This window comes from Oryctolagus cuniculus, chromosome 7 (assembly GCF_051225735.1).
Source record: "Oryctolagus cuniculus isolate XC-2025 breed Fujian yellow rabbit chromosome 7, ASM5122573v1, whole genome shotgun sequence".
NCBI classification, from domain to species: Eukaryota; Metazoa; Chordata; class Mammalia; order Lagomorpha; family Leporidae; genus Oryctolagus; species Oryctolagus cuniculus.
Genome location: NC_142873.1, coordinates 62,061,344 through 62,082,633, shown reverse-complemented (window position 1 = coordinate 62,082,633; position 21,290 = coordinate 62,061,344). Strand labels below are relative to the sequence as shown.

Genomic DNA, 21,290 nt, shown 5'->3' with positions numbered 1-21,290 from the left:
TGACAGGCAGAGTGGACAGTGAGAGAGACAGAGAGAAAGGTCTTTCTTTTCCATTGGTTCACCCCCCAATGGCTGCTGCGGCCAGCGCACCGCGCCGATCTGAAGCCAGGGGCCAGGTACTTCTCCTGGTCTCCCATGGGGTGCAGGGCCCAAGCACTTGGGCCATCCTCCACTGCCCTCCCGGGCCACAGCAGAGAGCTGGCCTGGAAGAGGAGCAACTGGGACAGAATCCGGTGCCCCGACCGGGACTAGAACCCGGTGTGCCGGCACCGCAAGCGGCGGATTAGCCTATTGAGCCGCGGCGCCGGCCCCAAGTATTGGTTTTAATCATATGTAGGACACAGACAACAAATTACATTTTTATCCTTAACCCAGGTGCAAGCCTATCCACTTGCAAGCTTGAGCGATCATGCTAGGGGGTTTCTATGCTCTGCCAAGTGTGATGTAGTGGACTGCTATTGTCCAACTGTTTTATATCATAGTTTCAGACCAGAGTCTCACGGTGTGGGGGGGCACCTTCCCAGAATGGAGTCTCGGGTTTTCCAAAATGGAGTCCCTACTGTCAAGGTGTTACTTCAATACCAGAAGCAGATGTCCCAAACAGTGGCTCAGCTGACGAAAGTCTTGCCCTGACTATGCCTTTCCAAATTCACTTATTCATTCAATGATTTGAGAGGTGGAGAGAGAGAATTCTCATACACTGGTTCACTCCTTAAATGCCTGCAATGGCCTGGAATGGGCCAGGCCCAAGTCAGGAACTAGGAACCCAATCCAGGTCTCCATGTAGATAGCATGGTCCCTCCCACAGTTTGCATTACCAGTAAGCTGGAGTTGAGAGCCAGAATCAGACATCAAACCCAGGTACTCTGATATGAGATGTAGACAACCTAACTGGGGTCTTAACCATTAAGCCAAGTGTGTGCTCCACATTTCCTCTTTTAAAAGTCACCTTTCTCTCCTTTATATAAAGGAGAAATGAGAGGCTGGTGCTGTGGCTTAGCAGGTAAAGTCACTGCCCACATCCCATATGGTTGCCAGTTTCTGTCCTGAATGCTCCACTTTCAGTTCACCTCCCTGCTAATGGCCTGGAAAAACAACAGAAAATGGCTCAAGTGTTCAGGTCCCTGCCACCCACATGGGAGACCCAGAAGAAGCTCCTGGACCCTGGCTTCAGCCTGGCCCATCCCCAGCCATTGCAGCCATCTGGGGAGAGAACCAGCAGAATGAAGATCTCTCTGTCTCTCCTCTCTCTGTAGCTTTGACTTTCATTAAATAAATAAATATTAAAGAAGAAGAAGAAATGAAATGAGAAACACAGGCTCATAAAACATTGAGCTGCTAAAGACATTAGCAATCACCAAGACAAATACCCTTGCTCATGAACGAGTTTTCCAAGGAGACGGAAGAGGGACTGGCTCACCCAGGAAGAGCACTCTTCACAGAGGAGGTAAGGCCAGCAGACAAGAGTTTGGATCCAGGGCTGCCACTTCCTAGCTTCGTAGTCTGGGGAAGTTACTTAATATCTCTGATTCTTCTTCTCCTACTTTGTAATAGTGCTGACAACCCTACTTCAAAGTGTTGCTGTAAGAGTTCAAAGAGATCATGCATTTACTTAGCACAGCATCTGTCCTTTCCCATAAATAGCAGCCATTATGGTGGAACCAAAGACCTTATGCCCTGTGAGTCCTTCTCCACCCTCACCCCCAGTATGAGGAGTCCTGACGAGCCAGTTAGATATTTGGGAATTCATACAGAGAGTAATGGTCCCTAAATAAAAGTGACATGTGGAGCTGGATTATGCCATTTTAGCTTGAACGCATGCACAGGGTTTAGAACAGTGGCTGGTATATAACAGAATCTGATAAACACTAGTTCTAGAATCTTTTAAACTATTATACAAATTCTCCAATTCTCCCAATATTTCAAAAGTTAGCTTTTTTTTAGTTCATTTGCAACATTTTTATATAAGCAATGAGGATTTGAAATATAACTGTTAGAAATTATCCCATGGTGGTGCTGGTGCTGTGGCGCAGCAGGTTAACACCATGGCCTGAAGTGCTGGCATCCCATATGGGTGCTGGTTCGAGACCCGGCTGCTCCTCTTCCAATCCAGCTCTCTGCTATGGCCTGGGAAAGCAGTAGAAAATGGTCCAAGTCCTTGGACCCTTGCACCCACATGGAGACCCAGAAGAGGCTCCTGGCTCCTGGCTTCAGATCAGTGCAGCTCTGGCCATTGTGGCCAATTGGGGAATGAACCATCTGATGAGAGACCTCTCTCTCTCTCTCCTGGCCTCTCCTCTCTCTGTGTAACTCTGACTGAAAAAAAATTATGCCATGGTAAAAAAAATAATAGCTACCAATATTTCCCCAGCCCCTTTCTTGTGAAATCACAAAGTTCTTTAAAATAGCAATAAACTAGACCCCTCAACATGATTGTGAAGTGAATATTGCCTAATCCAATGCTGAAATACCCACTTTTATTGGACAATATTAGCTTCTATATTAGAATACCGGAAGTGATTATGAAAGATAAATGAGCAACATTTAGCCCTTCATTATGGGCTTGTGCAGGCTCAACAAAACATTAACTAATTAATACTCACAGCGCCCAACGGGGTGAGGTATTTCTTGACCCTCTCAAGTCAGGCCATTATCTCAGAGATGAAAAAACAGCTAAATAGTTTAGGACAGGAAGCAATTACCTGCTCAGCAGATAGCACCACTTTGAATCTCAACATTTCCAACCAGGAGTATCCAGACACTTTACACACTCTAATTAAACACCCCCAGGGACTTAATAGATGTCTTGTTTAGCTTCATGGAACAGGATGAAGAAGGGGAAGCAGTTCAGCTTATGTTACACAGTGAGGATTTAGTTCCTTGGAATCAAGCAGTGGGGCGAAGTGAGGAAAATGGATGCTTACTGAGACTCTGCAGTGTGCTTGGCCAGGCACTTTGAGTGCATCATCTCTTTAGTCCTTTCCACAGTCCCCAAGGTAATACTATCTCACTCCCATTTATGTATGTATGCATGCATGTATGTATTTAAAAGGTACTCCCCAAATGGTCACAACAGCTGGGGCTGTGCCAAGTGGAAGCCTGGAGCCAGGAACTCCATCCAAGTCTCTCATATGGGTGGTGACAGGGGCTCAAAGCACTCGGGCCATCCTCCACTGCTTTCCCAGGTGGATTAGCAGGGAGCTGGCTCAGAAGCAGAGCAGCCGGGACCTGAACCTGTGCTCTGATACAGGATGTGCTACAACGTTGGCCCCGTGTATCATTCCTTCTTGAAGATGAGAAGCAACCCTAAGGAACAGAGCAGATGGGTCAGTCTTAATTCCAAAGACAACTTGCCTCCACTCCTGATAAGTCACATGTCACAAAGAAGGAGAAGTAGAAATAGATTCATCAGACATAATTTTTACAGGATTTAGTAATTATATTTCCTTGGTAATTGTGTCCGTTTCCTTGCTCTGATGCAACAAATTATTTTTAAAAGACACAACATCTCAACAAGTTGAGTTGAAGATCTAATTGGCTTTCACAGGTTGAGTAGCCCTTATTTGGAATGCTGGGGCCCATAAGCATTTTAAATTTGGGAGTTTTTAAAATTTCAGAATATTTACATAGACTTTACTGGTGAAGTATTCATAATCCAAAAACCCAAAATCTGAAATCTGAAACTTTTTGAACTCCAGCATGGTATCCCCCAAATTTTTGAATTTCTGAGCATTTGGGATTTCTGATTAGGGATGCTCAACCTGTACCAGTGGTTCGTGAACTGGGCAGTGTCCCTCTACAAAATAGGAAGGTGCTCTGATGAGCTGAGTAAAGAGGACTGAAAGGGGCCGGTGCTGTGGCATAGCAGGTTAAGCATCCACCTGTGGTACCGGCATCCCATGTGGGCGGCGGCTGGAGTCCCGGCTGCTCCACTTCCATCCAGCTCCCTGCTGATGGCCTGGGAAAGCAGTAGAAGATGGTCCAAGTACTTGAGCTCTTGCTCCTATGTGGGAGACCCAGAAAAAGCTCCAGGCTCCTGGCTTCAAGTCAGCGCAGCTCTGGCCATTGCAGCTGTTTGGGGAGTGAACCAGTGGATGGAAGACCTCTCTCTCTCTCCCTTTCTCTGTAACTCTGCCTCACAAGTAAGTAAATAAATCTTAAAATAAAAAAAGACCGAAAAAGGCAGAAATAAGGAACAAAAAATGAAAAGTGGACTGGTCATTTCCAAGTCACTTTCCCTATGGGGTTAAAGTGAGAGGTAACCTCTCATTATTTTGGAAAATTGGCTCATTTGAAAGCTTCATTGGCCGACATGACACCTAACACATGTGACTCCCTCTAATTTTGGTCTAGTCTTTTGGGGGCAAGTGCAGGAGCTCAATCCTCCCACAAATTTTATTTAGCAAAAATATCATAAACGTACTGATGTAAAACACCACAAATATATTATCTTTCATTTCTGGAGGTTGGAAATCTGACAGTGATTTCTCTGCACTAAGATCAAGATGCAGGCAGCGCTGTGCTCATTCTGGAGGCTCCAGGGGAGGGTCCTTCCTCCCACCTTTTCCAGCCTCTGCCTCCCTTGCCATGACCCTTTCCTTCCTCTCAAAGCCTGCATCACAGTGCCTTCAAATCTCTGAGTCCAGCCCTCCTGTCTCCCTCTCACTTCTAAGGCCCCTCGTGATTGTATTGGGCCCACCCAGTTAATGTCCTCTTCTGTAGTTGCCTAACCTCATGAGACCTGCACAATCCCTTTGTCATGCAAGAGATCCCCACACTCCCAGGACATTACTCTGTGTGTGGGGAGCAACTCGGACTAGACTAAGTTACTGGAATTAAGACTTATTCTATGCATCTGCTCTCCCACAATATGGCGCTGGGAGAGGAGTAAACAACTTCTACACAGCTGCCTCTCGCCAGTTTGACTGATGAGCTGCAGGAGCTGATCCTGCTCCTGATTGGAGGAGAGCAGCGTGCTCGGCGTGTGGGTAGCAGAGTTGGGATTGGTGGAAGAGGACTATAAAGGAGGAGAGAGACAACATGCACTGGGAACATCCAGATAACATCTGAGCAGCCCCCGAGAGAGCTGGCCGGCGGTGTGCCACTCCTCCGTGGAAATGGGGAAAGTGGCAGGGGGAGCCGCCCCTCCACGGAGGTGGAGGGATTGGCAGCCAACCCGGGAAGAACCAGCAGCAAACCCGGGAAGGGCCGAGCAGACAAAAGAACAGCGCAGGGTTTAGTGTCGTTCCTCTGCGAAGAGGGGGAGCGACACTCTGTGTGTTTGTGTGTGTTTTATTTGAAAGGCAGAGTTACAGAGAAGGAGAGACAGAGAGAGAGAGATCATCCATCCACTGGTTCACTCCCCAAATGGCCAGAGTGGCTGGGGCATGGTCAGGCCAAAGCCAGGAGCCAGGAGCTTCTTCCAGGTCTCCTACACGTGTGCAGGGGCCCAAGCACTTGGGCCATCTTCCCCTGCCTTCCTGGGTACATTAGCAGGGAGCTGGATTGGAAGTGGAGCTGGGACCAAGTGGGGCTTAACTGGTGCCCATACCAGATGCCAGCATCACAGGTGGCTATTTAGCCTGTTATGCCACAACACCAGTGGTGGGCATTATTTTGATTACCACCATTCTCTTTTATGTTTTGGAGAACTCAGAATCAAAACTAGGACCCATGCAGCACCATTTCATCCCCAGGCAGTGTCTCTCATATCCTCAAGGGGGCGCCACCCCTCCCCCAAGCTCCTCTCATTGTGGAGCTTGGTCTTCCCGGGGAACAGCCATAAATTGCTGAGATCCAGTGAATACTGGAGAAGGGCTTTGCTCCAAAGCAGAAAGCTTAAAAGCTTTCTGGCTGATCTGTGCAAGGGCATTAATGGATCTCAAAATAATTATGCTATTTGAATTGCTTTTTTGTATGATTCCACTTATATAAAATTCCAGAAAACACAAGATATAGAATGACAGAATGGTAAGTGTTTGCCTGGAGTTGGGGCAGAGGTTGGGGAAGGGAGGGAGAGATTCCCACGGGGCATGAGGCAATGTTTGGGGGTCATGGAGATGTCTTGCTGGTTTCACAGGTGTGTATTTATGGCAGCCTGGGGTTCCCAGGTATGTGCATATGTCAGAGCCGAACAAATCATGCCTTTATATGCTGTCTATTGCATGTCAGTTATAGCTCAAAGAGAGCTGCTAAACATAATACATAAAAAGAAACTTTGAAATCCTGCAAGGGCGCACAGGAACATCATAAATGAGGTAATAGAGCCAGGGGCAAATGTCTCACAGTGCAGTGATCTTAGCTGTGAACTTCTTCAGAAAAAGTCTCAGTGCCTCATTCAGATGCTGCTGTCTCAGATTTGGAAGGTAACACACTAGGGAGTTTATTATGAATACTTTCTAATTCCTTAGCTTGGCATAAGAGGCCCTTTGTGAACCGAGACTTCCTACTTCTCCAACCTGTCTTCCCACCACGCCCTGCCCTAACACTCAGGCTGCAACTACCCCAAGCTATTTGGAGCTCTTCAAGCTCGCCTGCTCTTCTGTGTTGCTCTTTGGGAATATGCGGCTGTCCTCTCTGCCTCCAGTGCCCTGCCTTTCTCTGACCATAAGAGGTTGGTGTTTCCTTTGTTGCCACCACCCTCCCTCTCCCAATTGTGTCGGGTCTGTCTAGGGTGCTTGCCCATTTGCACTCACACCAGAGGATGGAACAGGGACTCCATGGAACTGGAACCGCTCACGATGCGTCCCAGAGATAAACGTTGGCACCTATGGAGTGTCTACAGGGAAGGAGACCCACCAGAGGGGGCGTTTGGGTGTCAGAAAGGTGGTGGCAGTGACACTCCTGCAGCCTGAACCAGAAGCAGCTGGTTCTCAGGAGGGCAGGACCACCCTAGGGGCTTTCAGAAATGAAGTCAGAGCTGCTGCTGGCATTTAGTACCTGGAAGAGGTGTGTGTGTGTGTGTGTGTGTGTGCATGCGCAAACAATCCTGTACAAAGAGTGATCTCATCCCAAATGCCAACAGGGCCCTCACCGAGAATACTGCTCTAAAGATAAAACGTGTTTTCTCTGTGAAGACCACGATTAGGGCTCCTCCTTCGCTTTCGAGTGAGTGTGATGAGCAGGGTTGGTGTTAGGACCCCTCAGTCTAGAGCAGCTCACTTCCTTTGCCCGCCCCCATCCTTGTTCAGTAAATACACTGCTCCTACCCACCCGGGACCGTCCCTTCATGCCCATCTCCGTGCCTGCTGTCTGCCTCACAGTCCTCCCCCCTTCCCCCTGGTTATCTCTTACTCATCCCTCAGCCTGCCACTTCCTCCAGAACCTTCCCTCACCCCTACACTGGGTCAAGGTCCCTGACAAAAGTCCTCAGAAAACACTCTGTGTATCTGTTTAATAGTACAGATCGCAAGGATAAAATATTGCTGCAAAGAAGGAGGGGAAAGAAAGAGGAGGTGAGAAGGCTAGGGAGGGAGGGAGGGAGAGAGGGAGGGCTATTTTGCTGCTTGTGAAGGGTGGGACGGCACAAAGGGTGAAAACATCAAGTTAGACTCTGCTCCTCGTTGAGGAACTTGGCTACATTATCTAAGCGGTAAGAACCTCAGGGTGTTTGTAGGGGTGAGGTAAGTACAGTTGTGCTTCTCTGACGGAGTGGGGATGTGTTCTGAGAGCTGCATCATCGGGTGATTTCACCATGTGAGCGTCATAGAGTGGCACCAGGCCGTAGCATCTCAGGGGCCACCATCACAGACGTCGTGATGGAAACGTCATCACACAGTGCATGACTATGCATAAACAGCCTTGCTCAGGCTCTGACGCAGCGCGCTGCTCAATAAATGTTAGATCTTTCTTCCCTCCGTCTCTCCTTCTCCCCTAACGGGAGGGCAGGTAAGAGGAGAAAATCAATGGAGAGAGCTGGGACCAAAAAGCCTTTATACCCAGCCCGACAGAGAAGAGAACGTCCGCACGCCTTCTGAACAGGGCTGACAGGCTGAGCGAGCACGACGCTGTCGTACAGAGAGCTGGTGGTCAGGTAGGATGTCAGGGCTGTGAGTAGAGGCAGTGGTCCAGGTTCATAGACACTGCCGTAGCAGCGTGGCTCAGATGGTCTTCAGACAGCTACACTTTGCTGCACAGCGTCCCCCGCATGCCAGCAACTGTGTGTAGGATGACTGAACCTGGTGTTTCAGGAGAAACTCGACCCCACTGGGAAGTGAGACACTGCTAAAAAGTTCTTTATGTCTCTGAGGCCAGGTGCTAACTAACGTCCTACTGATATGGAAAAAGAAAAACAACAGTTTGGAAAGGGTCGGTGACAACTGTTGAAGGTGGAATCTAGTACGGGAGAAAGGGCTCCCAATGATGGCAACTTAGATTCTGAAGATTTTCCTGCCAAAAGCAAACCTCTGGGCACATTTGCAATCCCATAATTAAGACTGATGATAGCATCATAAAACAGTGGTATTATCTTCAGAGGAGAATGTGAGGACGCCTCCTATCCTGAAAGCAAACTGACTCAGAAGTCGGGCACATGGGAGACTGCTAGGGGAGGCATAATGGTCTCGCTTCCTCTCTGCACAACCACCCTATGAACAAAGGCTGCTAAAGAAGCCGCAAGGAACGATGGGCTGGAAGCTTCCTTTGCACGTGACACCATGCCAATTAAGTACACTTAATGTGTTGCTACAGACAGCCTCCAGATGTGATCTTAAACAGTGACACTGCCCACCTCACTTTAGAGAACCTTGGCAGCTAATCCTGTTAAGGAACAGAAGTGTCATCTCTTGGTTAAATCCCTGAACTACTTACTCACTTTATCAAACAGGATTCTTAAACCTACCATTTTTGTTCCATCAGTAAACCTAAAGGGTTTCCATACTCAAATGCCTTTGCCAACTCAACAATCCTAGTTTTATTATTTATTTATATATATGTTTAAATTTTTATTTATTTGAAGAGCAGGGAGACAGAGACACAGAAGCAGAGAGAGAGAGATCTCCCATGTGGTAATTCATTCCCCCAAATGCCTTCAAAGGCTGGGGAACTAGGCCAGGTGTAGGCCAGCAACCAGGAACTCCATCCAGATATCCCAAGGGGATGGAAGGGACCCAGCTTCTCAAGCCATCACCTCTGCCTCCCAGGGTATACATTAGCAGAAAGCTGTAATTGGAAGTGCAGCTGGGGCACAAACCCAGTTACTCTGATATGGGTTGCAGGTATCCCAAGTGGCATCATACGTGCTGCCTCAAATACCTGCTCCCAGTCCTGGTTTTAAAGTTGCAGTCTGATGTCCTGTGACCCCTCACTCCCCAGTGCTTGGTCATCTCAGCACAGCACAGGGGCCCTGCTCCTAGCAACTCCTAAGCTCCCCATTATCCTCCCTTCCACAAGCATTTAATCCCTTTACTGTGTTTTTAAATAGAAATTACTGCATGTTTTAAAGAGAAGAGCACCGGAAGGAAGTGACAGAGAGTGACACACATATGGGGACTATACAAATTCATAGTAATTTTTTGTAGTTTTTAACCTTTGTATATTGCTTTATGTTTTTCTGCTTATTGTGGGAAATGGGAAAAATAGAGAAAAGTATAGAGTCAGATTGTTTCCACATAATTCTTTCTGATATATATATATATATATTTAATTAGGCAGGAGAGAGAGAGAGAGAGAGAGAAAGAGAGAGAGAGGGGCTGGCGCCGTGGCTCACTAGGCTAATCCTCCGCCTTGCGGCGCCGGCACACCGGGTTCTAGTCCCGGTCAGGGCGCCGGATTCTGTCCCATTTGCCCCTCTTCCAGTCCAGCTCTCTGCTGTGGCCAGGGAGTGCAGTGAAGGATGGCCCAAGTCCTTGGGCCCTGCACCCCATGGGAGACCAGGAGAAGTACCTGGCTCCTGCCATCAGATCAGAGCGGTGCGCTGGCTGCAGCACGCCGGCCGCGGCGGCCATTGGAGGGTGAACCAACGGCAAAAGGAAGACCTTTCTCTCTGTCTCTCTCTCTGTCAGAAAAAAAGAGAGAGAGAGAGAGAGAGAGAGAGAGAGAGAGAGAGAGAGAGAGAGAGAAAACAAACACTCTCATCTAATTCATTCCCCAAATGCCTGCAATGACCCGCTAGACTGGGCTAGATCCAGGAACTGGGAGCATAATCCAGGTCTCCCACATGGGTGGCAGGAACTCAACACCTATTCCATCGTCTGCTTCCTTTCAGGGCCTGAATTAGCAGGAAGTTGGAGTCAGGAGTTGGAACTGGGATCAAATGTTGTACATGGTACTCCAACGTGGAACACTGGGGTTTTAACCAGTGGCTTACCTACTATGCTTGCCCCTCTAGTGTTTATTGACTTGGGGTCAATAAAAAAAGGGGAGGAGGGGGATGGGGGAGGGGGAGAGGGGGAGAGGGGGAGAGGGGGAGAGGGGGAGAGGGAGAGAGGGGGAGAGGGAGAGAGGGAGAGAGGGAGAGAGGGAGAGGGAATCTTCTATTTGTTGGTTCACTCCTGCCCAACTGGGGCCAGGCCAGGCTGAAGCCAGGAGCTAGGAACTCAGGTTCTCCCATGTGGGTGGTGGGGATCCAACTACCTGAGCCAATACCTGCCACCTCCCAGGTGTGCATTAGCAGGAAGCTGGAACCAGAAGTGGAACTGGGACTCAAACCCAGGCATTCTGTTATAAGACATGGGCATCCCAAGCGGCATCTTAACCACTGTGTCAAATGCCACAATGCTTGTTTCCAGTAGTTATATCCACTGCATAGCTACAGGGTTCTCTTACTAATCATCCCTCTAATGACTGACATTTTAAAATAACATAGCAGTAAACAGTCTTGCCTGTGTTTACACTGTTTCTGTTGGATTGATTCTTGGAAAAGTATTAGGACAGAGTTTAAGTACTTTACTACTTGGCTACAGATACAACACACAGAGAGAAGGAGAGGCAGAAAAAGAGAGGTCTTCCAAGCCGGCGCCGTGGCTCAATAGGCTAATCCTCCACCTTGCGGCGCCGGCACACCGGGTTCTAGTCCCGGTTGGGGCGCCGGATTCTGTCCCGGTTGCCCCTCTTCCAGGCCAGCTCTCTGCTATGGCCAGGGAGTGCAGTGGAGGATGGCCCAGGTGCTTGGGCCCTGCACCCCATGGGAGACCAGGAAAAGCACCTGGCTCCTGGCTCCTGCCAGGATCAGCGCGGTGCGCCGGCTGCAGCGGCGGCCATTGGAGGGTGAACCAACGGCAAAGGAAGACCTTTCTCTCTCTGTCTCTCTCTCTCTCTCACTGTCCACTCTGCCTGTCAAAAAAAAAAAAAAAAAAAAAAAAGAGAGGTCTTCCATCCACTGGTTCACTCCCAATTGGTCACATCAGCCCAAGCTGCACAGATCCGAAACCAGAAGCCAGGAGCTTTTTCTAGGTCTCCCACATGGGTGCAGGGGCCCAGGGACTTGGGCCATTCTCTACTGCTTTCCAAAGCCATAACAAAAAGCTAGATAGGAAGTGGAGCAGCTGGGACTCAAACTGGTGCCCATATAGGATGCCAGCACTGCAGGAGGTGACTTTTCCTGCTACACCACAGCGCCAGCCCCAAGACACTTTTGTAAGTGATGATACCAACCATTTAGCCCATCCCTAAAGAACTGAGGCTCCTGGGACTTCAACTGTGGCAGTGCATTTTTTACATTATTAAATGAAGAAAAATAGGTGGTCTTTAAATACTTTTTTAAGATTAGCAACCAAAATGAAGTCAGAAGGAGCCAAACCAGGAGTGTAAAAGGAGTGCCTGGTGATTTCCCAGCTATGCTCTGGCAAAGGTGCCCTTCGTTGATGAAAGGAATGAGCAAGAGCATTGTCATGGTGGAGGACTCTCTGAGCAAACTTTCCGGGGCATTTTTCTGCTCTAGCCTTAGCTAACTTTTTCAAAACACTCCCCTAATTGTTCTTTGTTCCTCCAGAAAGTCAACAAGCGAAATGCCTTGAGCATCCCCAAAACTGGTGTCACGACCTTGGTCATATTCTGCCTACTTTTGCCCTGACTGCTTTTACTGAGTGACAGGATTGCTCTGTGTTGCTCATTACTGTATTTCTAGTTCCTACAATAGTTCCTGACACACAGCATTCAATAAATACTTGCAGAATATGGAAATGATAAGCCGAGAGCTGAGGGATGAAAAGCCACAGCCATTTAAAGAACCTGGGGGAAAACCGAGACAGAGGGACCTGCCAGGGAGGAGATCCTGAGAGAGCACTGTGGTCTGGTCTGTCCCAGGGCTGGTGCACTGCTCTATGGAAACAGGGGGGGAAGGGAGCCAGGAGAGGGAAGCAGAGAACAGGTGGGTGGGGCTAGGCGGCTTAGGGTTCTGTGGGCCATGTAAGAGCTTGGATTTTGTTTTACATTAAATGGGAAGGGGCTAGCACTGTGGCCTAATAAAGCTGCTGCCAGCAGTGCCAGCATCCAATATGGGTGCTGGTTCGTATCCTGGCTGCTCCACTTCCAATCCAGCTCTCTGCTATGTCCTGGGAAAGCAGTACAAGATGGCCCAAGTCTTGGGCCCCTGCACCCACATGGCAGACCCAGAAAAAGCTCCTGGCTCCTGGCTTCGGATCGGCTCAGCTCCGGCCATTGTGACCAATTGGGGAGTGAACCAGCAGATGGAAGACCTCTCTCTCTCTCTCTCTAATTCTGACTTTCAAATAAATAAATATTTTAAAAATAAATAAATGGAAAGTCACCAAGGGTTTTCAATCAGGAAAGTGACACAATCTGATTTATGCCTCTTGAAAGATAATTCAACCTGTGTGACTAGGAACATGGAGATAGCTAATATCAGAAATAAGAAGTCACGTGTGGATGAGAAGATTTGCACAGGGTGGGGGGGGGAATAATGACTCATTTTGGACATGTTGGATCCGACATCTTGTACTTCCTTTTATAGGATCCATGCCCACCCCCCTCAAAGAATTTATGAGTAAGAAAGAATTATAATACCTACCTCTGGAATAGTACAGCCAGATAATTCAGTTGTTGTTTACAAGAACTTGATGTTAGAGGTGCTTGTTGATGATAATGATAATAGGTGCCATGTATCAAGCAGTTCCGTGTCAGGCACTGTTAACCCCATTGCAAACCTCACCTCACTGGCAACACAAGCCTTATTAGAAGCAGAGGTATGGCCTGTGTTTTCCAGCTGGGGACACGAAGGCTGAGGAAGATACAGAGCCCATTGAGGGTCAATCAGCCCGTAAGTGGCAGAGCTGGAACTCAGACCCAGGCCCAGTTTATGCCAAAGCTGTTCCTTCAGGCAACCTGCCACAACACCTGCCTACTGAGACAGGCTGCCTGGGTTACAGAGTATGGCCGTCATTCAGAAAGATCCTGAAGCTGGGCTTCTTCAATGGACCCTCAACCCTGCAGAAACATTCACATTTCACTTCAGTGTACAAATATCTTTGGGAGATAACCTAACTGGATTAACCAGACTCTTTGCCGCGGAGACTCTAGGATTGGTGTTTTGTGAAGAAAAACCTGAGACCTAGTTTTTGGTCCGCTGGGTATGAAGGGAAGGTAGATGGAAATGAAACTTCTTCCCAGGGTATTGGGACTGTAGCTGCTGACAGCCAAATCCAACTCATTTTCCTGGGAGCCAGCGACTCTGCAAGTCCACGGAAGTTTGCTTTTCCAGCAGCTGCAAACTCCAGAACTGTGAACTGAGGCTGCCTTGTTCAGACTTTCACACGGGCCCCTCTGTTCCGTTCACAGAAACTTCTTTTTTCTTAAACATCCCGCATCCGTGGCTCGGGAAACCCAGTCTAGGGCGGGACGAGCCTGAAGGGAACGACGCGCTTGTATAGACGCCCATCTTTTAAAAGGGTCTTAGGCCAGACCCTCTCGGAACTCTGGTAACTACTGCCCACCTTTCAGTGTCTGTGGAAGACAGCACAGGAAAGAAACTGTTGGTTGAGAACAGGTTCCGGAGCAGAGAACCAAGCCCCCGAGGTGCCCCCCGCAACGCCCCACGAGGGTCCCCCGAAGTCCCCAGGGGCCTGGCACGTCAGTCCTCGGACGAGGGAGGAGGCGGCGCGGGGACGAGTGCCCCGCCCCTCCCGGGATAGCCCCACCCCTCCTCGTCCTCCGCCACCGCCCATTGGTCGGTCCGAAAGACGCGGGGCGTTGTCTGTTTGAATGGGAGCGCCTGGAGCTGGGGCGCAGGCGCAGAGGAGGGGAGGCGCGGAGGGCAGGCAGCGGTGTGGGACCCCTGGGCAGCTGAAGGAAGCTCCGGGGAGGCGAGGAGACCGCGGAGCTCTAGCCCACGTGACCTGCAGCGGGAGGGGGAGGGGGCGGGGGCGTGCGCCGGCTCTCTGGGTGCCCCCGCCTGGCGCGGCGCCGGGGCCGCGCGGACCCGCCTGGAGGAGGGGCCCTGACCGCTGGCCGGTCGCCCCGGGCGGCCGCTGCTGCAGCTTCGCCCCGTCGGCCGTGCACCCCGGGACCAGCCTGTCCGCGGGAGGTGAGTTCTGCCGCGGGGCAGGGACTGAGGCATTTGACGGGGGACCTGGCAGGCAGGTGACTGGGAGGGGTGCCTGAGGGAGGCGGCTTCGGTCTCGGGGGTCGAGGGGCGACCGCCTTTGTTCTCGGGGGGCTGAGCTCGGGGCTCGGGAGTGGTCGCGGCGACGGGGCAGTGGGCGCTGCGGGGCCGCGGCATCGCGGGCGTCGGGCTCCGGCACCCAGAAATCGGCGAGGAGCCGCTCGCAGCAGTTCGCACTCTCGCTTGCTTGTTTGTTAATTTTTAGGGCGAGTAAAGCGTTAAGAACTTCCTTTGCTGATTTCTTTTTAAAAGAATCCTAGTGAGTCTTCCCACCATACCAAAAAAGTTGTACTTATGAAATGCATGAAGTTTGTATTCCTTAAATAAAAGGTTTCTTGGGGGGGGGGGGTTCTAGGATATATTGGCTCCTCACGCATTGTGTGAGCGAGCCAGAAAGTCCGAACACCTGTGGAATTAAATCCCAAATCACTCTTTGTCGTGCGCTTGCTATCCAAACCCGGCCAGTGTTTTGTCAGATATTTGCGTTGTCACGTATTTTGTCAGATACTTGCGAACTTTTGGGCACCAACCTGTCGACTTACTATAGAAATTGGGTAGCAGCTGCAAAAAGCCCAAGCATAAAATGTTAGGAAAACCGTTCCTTATATAAAAGGGAAAAAAAGGAACATCTGCGATTTCTTTACGTTTTCATGATAATCAGTTCGATCTTTCGTCTCGCTTGAATTCCGTTAAAGAAAACGAACAGGGATAGCACTTTTATTTTCCCTAATGCATAATTTATCCTTCGCTGAGCATTCGAAGAGCCCGAGCGGGTTCTCGGCTTGCTTTCTGCCGCCCTGCGGTGCCGCGCCTCGGCGTGCGGCCACCCCGCTGCGTTTGCACGCTGCCGCCCGAGAAAGGTGCACCCAGATCCCCGCTTGGTTACAGCCGGGGTGATTACTGCTGATGAACACCGCTTGTGTTTGGCTGGATTATTCAGAAATAAGTAACATTTGAAAAAAGGGGAAGATCGCTGCTGGTTGACCTGGGTGTGTGCGAGGAGGGTGGGGCTCAGGGACTTCTCTATACCTTTGCCAGGGATTCGTTTCCCCAAGTTACTTCTCGGGCTGTTATTTATATTGGAAGGAGTTTTGTGACGTTGTTGAACAGGCATCAGCATTGGCAAGACAAGCAGTTCAGTTGTATTTTCTTTATTAAATGAGACGTGGTATTAAAAAATGTGTTTTAATGGAAGGGTGAGACTTCATACTAGGCTAATTACAGCAGTGATAGAGTATTGTAATGTGTTTTTTTAAGGAATTTATTGACACGTTAGATTTTCAGAGTCATAGCAAATATATGATAATTACTACAACACGATTCTCATAATAGTTTTTTTAAATACTTTTCTTAAGCATAAAATCTAAGATTTACTTAAAATTTTTTGGAATTAGTTCTATGGAATTTTAAAATTGAAAACCTGATGTAAACTTAGATTATTTTAAATCTGTTCTAACAGACATATCCTAGTTTATAATATAAACCACAATAATTATTGCTGCTAGATTTTATTGAGCACTTTTGTTATATTCAGAGTCAGGCACCTGGTTAAGTGCTTTACATATGATTTCTTTCATCACAACACAGGGTAGATCAGCACCATTGTGCCCACACCAACTCTTGAGAGTTTAACCAGCGTTAAGATCACATAACTAATTACTCACTGTGTTGGATTCAAAACCATGGCCTGGTCCCAAAGCACATGCTGTGTTGTTTTGTGTGTGTGTTAATTTCCATGTGTCCCTGGATTCCATTTGTAGGAACATACTTTAAAAAGATGTCTGTAGGTGGTGTGTTTTGGTGTGAACTATGCAGAAATATTTCAGTCCTTCTTTTAGATCTATCTTGCTTAGATCTATCTTCCTTTCCTTATAAATATATAACATGTTCAATATCTTTTTAGTCATCTTTTTAAAACTTTTATAAATTGAAGAAGACTTTCCTGAGATGATTAAGGGACTATGAATATATTTTTTACTGTGGAGAGAAATAATGTTAAAGTCAGGTTTTCTCACTATTGCAGGATTCTTTGCTACTGCATAGTTTCTCTCTTCTTCCCAGGCAAGAAAAAGCAATGTGTTTGGTTTTGTGAGATGACAAAAGAAAGCTTCTTTTTTGATAGTTATGTTTGGATTTTTTTTTTTTTAAGATTTGTTTATTTATTTGAAAGGCAGTGCTACAGAGAGGCAGAGGTAGAGAGAAAGGTCTTCCATCTGCTGGTTCAGTCCCCAAATGGCTGCAATGGCCAGAGCCGGGCAGATCCGAAGCTAGGAGCTTCTTCCAGGTCTTCTATGCTAGTGCAGGGGTCCAAGGACTTGGGCCATCTTCTGCTATCTCAGGCTGTAACAAAGAGCTAGATTGGAAGTTGAGCAGCCCATATGGAATGCCACCAGTGCAGGCAGCAGCTTTACCCGCTATACCACAGTGCAGGCTCCTCTTTGGAGTTTTTATAGGATCTTTATCTCTTTTGTCTTCCCACTCTGCACTATTTGTTGTCAGTGGTTCGTCTTCTTTGTGAAGATCCAATTTTGCTATTCTTTGGTTGAAAAAAAGATTCCCCAGTGTGTAAATACAAGATCAAGTATGTGTTGCAGTCCCACATTCAGAGTTCCTTGCCATTTGGTACTGTACTGCCTTTTCAGATTCCTCCTAACCCGATATTCTTGTCCTAGAACGCATTCTGTACGATCCCACCTCCTTACTTTTACTTGAGCCATTTCCCTTGATGATAGTATTTTTCCTCCATATAAGATCTACCCATCCAGGAACAGATGTTTGACCTCAGTGGTTAAGACATTCCCTTCCCACTTCAGAGTACCTGGGTTGGATTCCTGACTCTGGTTCTGGACTCCAGTTTCCTACCAGTACAGGGAAGCAGTGATGATATCTAAAGTAATTAGATTCCTGTCACCTACATGGAAGGACTGGATTGAGTTTCTCAGCTGGCTTTGACCCACTTCTGCCCCTGCTGTTGGATTTGGAGAATGAACCGGTGGATGGGAGTCCTATCTCCATTCCTGTCTCTGTGTCTTTCTGCCTCTCAAAAATAAATAAAAAACCGACTATTTGTCCTTCAACGTGTAGTACAGTTTTCCTTGCTTTCGAAGGGTAAAGTTGGTTTTTCTGGGTTCTTTTAAGTTACAAAGTCATGTTTAATACATTTTCCTATAAAAAAATTCTAAACTCAAACTCCCTGGGGACCCTTTTCAGGCATTTGAATCCTTTCCCACTTGAAATTTATTTCTGCTTAATAATTTGAAACAATTGCCGGTGCTGCAGCTCACTAGGCTAATCCTCCGCCTTGCGGCGCCGGCACACCAGGTTCTAGTCCCAATCGGGGCGCCGGATTCTGTCCCGGTTGCCCCTCTTCCAGGCCAGCTCTCTGCTGTGGCCAGAGAGTGCAGTGGAGGATGGCCCAAGTGCTTGGGCCCTGCACCCCATGGGAGACCAGGGTAAGTACCTGGCTCCTGCCATCGGATTAGCGCGGTATGCCGGCCACAGCGCGCCGGCCACGGCGGCCTTTGGAGGTTGAACCAACGAAAAAAGGAAGACCTTTCTCTCTGTCTGTCTGTTTCTCTCTCACTGTCCACTCTGCCTGTCAAAAAATAAAAAAAATAATAATAATTTGAAACAATTTAAAATATTTCAGTTCTGTTAAGAGAACTGATTTATTGTTATTTACCAACTCAAGGACAATGTTTAGTAGAATGGACTACTTCTTTTCTGTTTCACTGTTGAATTTTAAAATTATTGTGCATAGTAGCTGGCATTTGGCATGGTGGTTAAGACCTGCTTGGGATGCCCACACCCCACACTGGAGTGGCTGAGCTCAAGTTCTGGCTCCACTCCTGATTCCAGCTCGCTGCTGATGCAGTCCTGGAAGGCTGTAGTTGATGGCTCAAGTACTTGCATTCCTGCCATCCAAATGGAGGACCCCAGTTGAATCCTTAGCTTCACCCTGGTCCAGTCCCAGCTATTGTGGGCATTTGGGGAGTGAGCCAGTAGATGAGAGATAGCTCTTTCTCTCTGCCTTTCACATAAAATAAATGATCATATATTATCTTGTTGAAGCTGGTGAATGACCAATATTGTTATAGCTGTCCCTTCTTATCTGTGGACAATACATTTCAAAACTCCCTGGAGTTACCTGAAATCTTAAGATAATACCATACTATGTATACTGTATTTTCCCTATATAGGCATACCTGTGGTAAGGTTTAATTTATAAATTAGGCACAGTAAGAAATTAGCAAATAATGAGATAGAAAAATTTTTAACAATATACCATAATAAAATTGCCAGCATCTATACTATTGTATTGTCGGGGCCATTATTAAGGAAAACAGGGGTTTCCCTTTTTTTGGAATTGATTGATTGAATGATTTATTGATTTGAAAGGCAGAGTGTAAGAAAGAGAGGGAGAGACAAATCTTCCATGTGCAGATTCACTCCCCAAATGCCCACAATGACCAAGTTTGGGCCAGACCATAGACAGGAGCCAGGAACTCCATCCTGGTCTCCCACGTGGGTAGCAGGAGCCCAAGTTCATGGGCTATCATCTGCTGTCTTTCTAGGCACATTAGCAAAAAGCTGGTTCTGAAGTGGAGTGGTTGGGATTTGAACTGGCATTCCAATATAGGATGCTTCTTTCACGAGCAGCAACTTAACCCACTGTGCCAAATGCTTGCCCAAACAAGGGTTTCTCCAACAAATACTGTGATACCATGGCAACTGATAAACTGGATGGTTACTATTGAGTGACTAATAATCTGCAGATAGTGTATATAGCACTGATATGCTGGACAAAGGGATGATTCATGTCCCAGGCAAGATGGTGCAAGATTTTACCGCGCTACTCAGAATGGATAATATAAAATTTATGGGGGACTGGCATTTTGGGAGTGAATCAGTGGATGGAAGATCTAGCTCTCTGTCTCTATGCCTTTTAAATAAAATGAAAATAATTTGGCCGGCGCCGCAGCTCACTAGGCTAATCCTCCGCCTGCAGCGCCGGCACACCGGGTTCTAGTCCCGGTCGGGGCGCCGGATTCTGTCCCGGTTGCTCCTCTTCCAGGCCAGCTCTCTGCTGTGGCCAGGGAGTGCAGTGGAGGATGGCCCAAGTGCTTGGGCCCTGTACCCCATGGGAGACCAGGAGGAAGCACCTGGCTCCTGGCTTCGGATCAGCACGGTGCGCCAGCTGCAGTGCGCCGGCTGCGGCGGCCATTGGAAGGTGAACCAACGGCAAAGGAAGACCTTTCTCTCTCTCTCTCTCTCTCACTGTCCACTCTGCCACTCTGCTTGTCAAAAAAGAAAACAAAAACAAAAACAAAAACAAACAAAGAGCAGGCAGGTGATGGCTCAAGTAGTTAAATCCCTGCTACCCATGTGGGAGATCTGTAATGAATTCCTGGCTCCCATCTTTGGCTGGTCTGGTCTGGCTCATTTGGGAAGTGAGTCAGCAAACAGGACCTCTGTCTGTCTCTGTCTCCTGAATAAGTAATAAAAAAAAAATTTGGTATCATTAAGAAAAAAGAAAACCTTAAATACACTTATACTTTTATAAAGACATTACTACAGCAGACAAAAAAGAGAAATACTTATTAGTAAACAATGGGGAGTACACAACTTCGAGAAAAACTGGTTACCAAGCCAACAGAGAACATGACCCATAGATATTTTTTACTATAGTGGTCTCACTATATTATTTATTATACATTTATTACTATACTGGTTTCACTTTGTACAGTTTTAGTAAACCTGTTCAACTGTGGTCCAGAATCATTAACCAGAAAATTCTAGAAATAATAAGTTTTAGATTTAAAACTTTTAAATTATTTTCTTTTTTTAAATTTTATTTATTTATTTATTTTTTTGACAGGCAGAGTGGACAGTGAGAGAGATAGAGAGAAAGGTCTTCCTTTGCTGTGGATCCGATGGCAGGAGCCAGGTGCTTCTCCTGGTCTCCCATGGGGTGCAGGGCCCAAGGACTTGGGCCATCCTCCACTGCACTCCTGGGCAACAGCAGAGAGCTGGCCTGGAAGAGGAGCAACCAGGACAGAATCCGGCGCCCCGACCGGGACTAGAACCCGGTGTGCCGGCGCTGCAAGGCGGAGGATTAGCCTATTGAGCTGTGGCACCGGCCTATTCATCAGATTTTAAAATCTGATTTCAGGTTACCTCAAGCCTAATGTCTTCATTTTTCTTTTAATGATTACTTATAGATTTCACTATGCTTAAGTATTTCATTTTTTCTCTGCATAATATCACTCTTGTAATCCACCCTGCCTTTCACTGTGGGTATTGCTACTGTTTCATCTATCTTGTAAGACTGGAAATCTTGTAACTTTCTGTTACTGCATGGCCCTAGCCTCTCACATCTAGAAAATGGGCATTGTTTTCATTTTTCACCAGGTAGTCTTGGCCAATTTACACGCCCAGCCATTCTGGGGCCTGACTTCCCTTGCTTCTCAGGCACTAGTTTATCACAGCAGAGGTATGTTCTAGTGCCATAGTGTTTTTTCCTGCCTGTAGTTGGTTCCTCCACACCCATCACAGTAAAATAAAATCAAACACTGACTTTTTCTCTGTTGGGCCTTGCTCACCCTCTTCTTTCTTGTACATTCTCTTCTCATATTCTTCTCCTTCTTAGCTCACTTCTCTTACCACCTGACTCCTAATTTTGTATTTGTTGCTGATGCTTCTTGCCATCTTGTTTTCCCTTTGTCTTTCAGAT

At 47.6% G+C, this 21,290-nt stretch overlaps 1 protein-coding gene across 3 annotated transcripts in view; it reads left to right on the top strand.

Annotated features, from left to right (window-relative positions):
* The first annotated feature begins 14,339 nt into the window (after nt 1-14,339).
* The window catches only part of GPSM2 (G protein signaling modulator 2), a 44,139-nt gene continuing 37,188 nt past the window's right edge, over nt 14,340-21,290 (top strand). For 2 of the 3 annotated variants that reach the window (XM_017345506.4, XM_008264006.5), the window contains exon 1: nt 14,340-14,479. The gene's annotated coding sequence lies outside the window, so the exon portion shown is untranslated. The remainder of the gene's footprint in view (nt 14,480-21,290) is intronic. The other variant, XM_008264010.5, reaches the window with a different exon arrangement.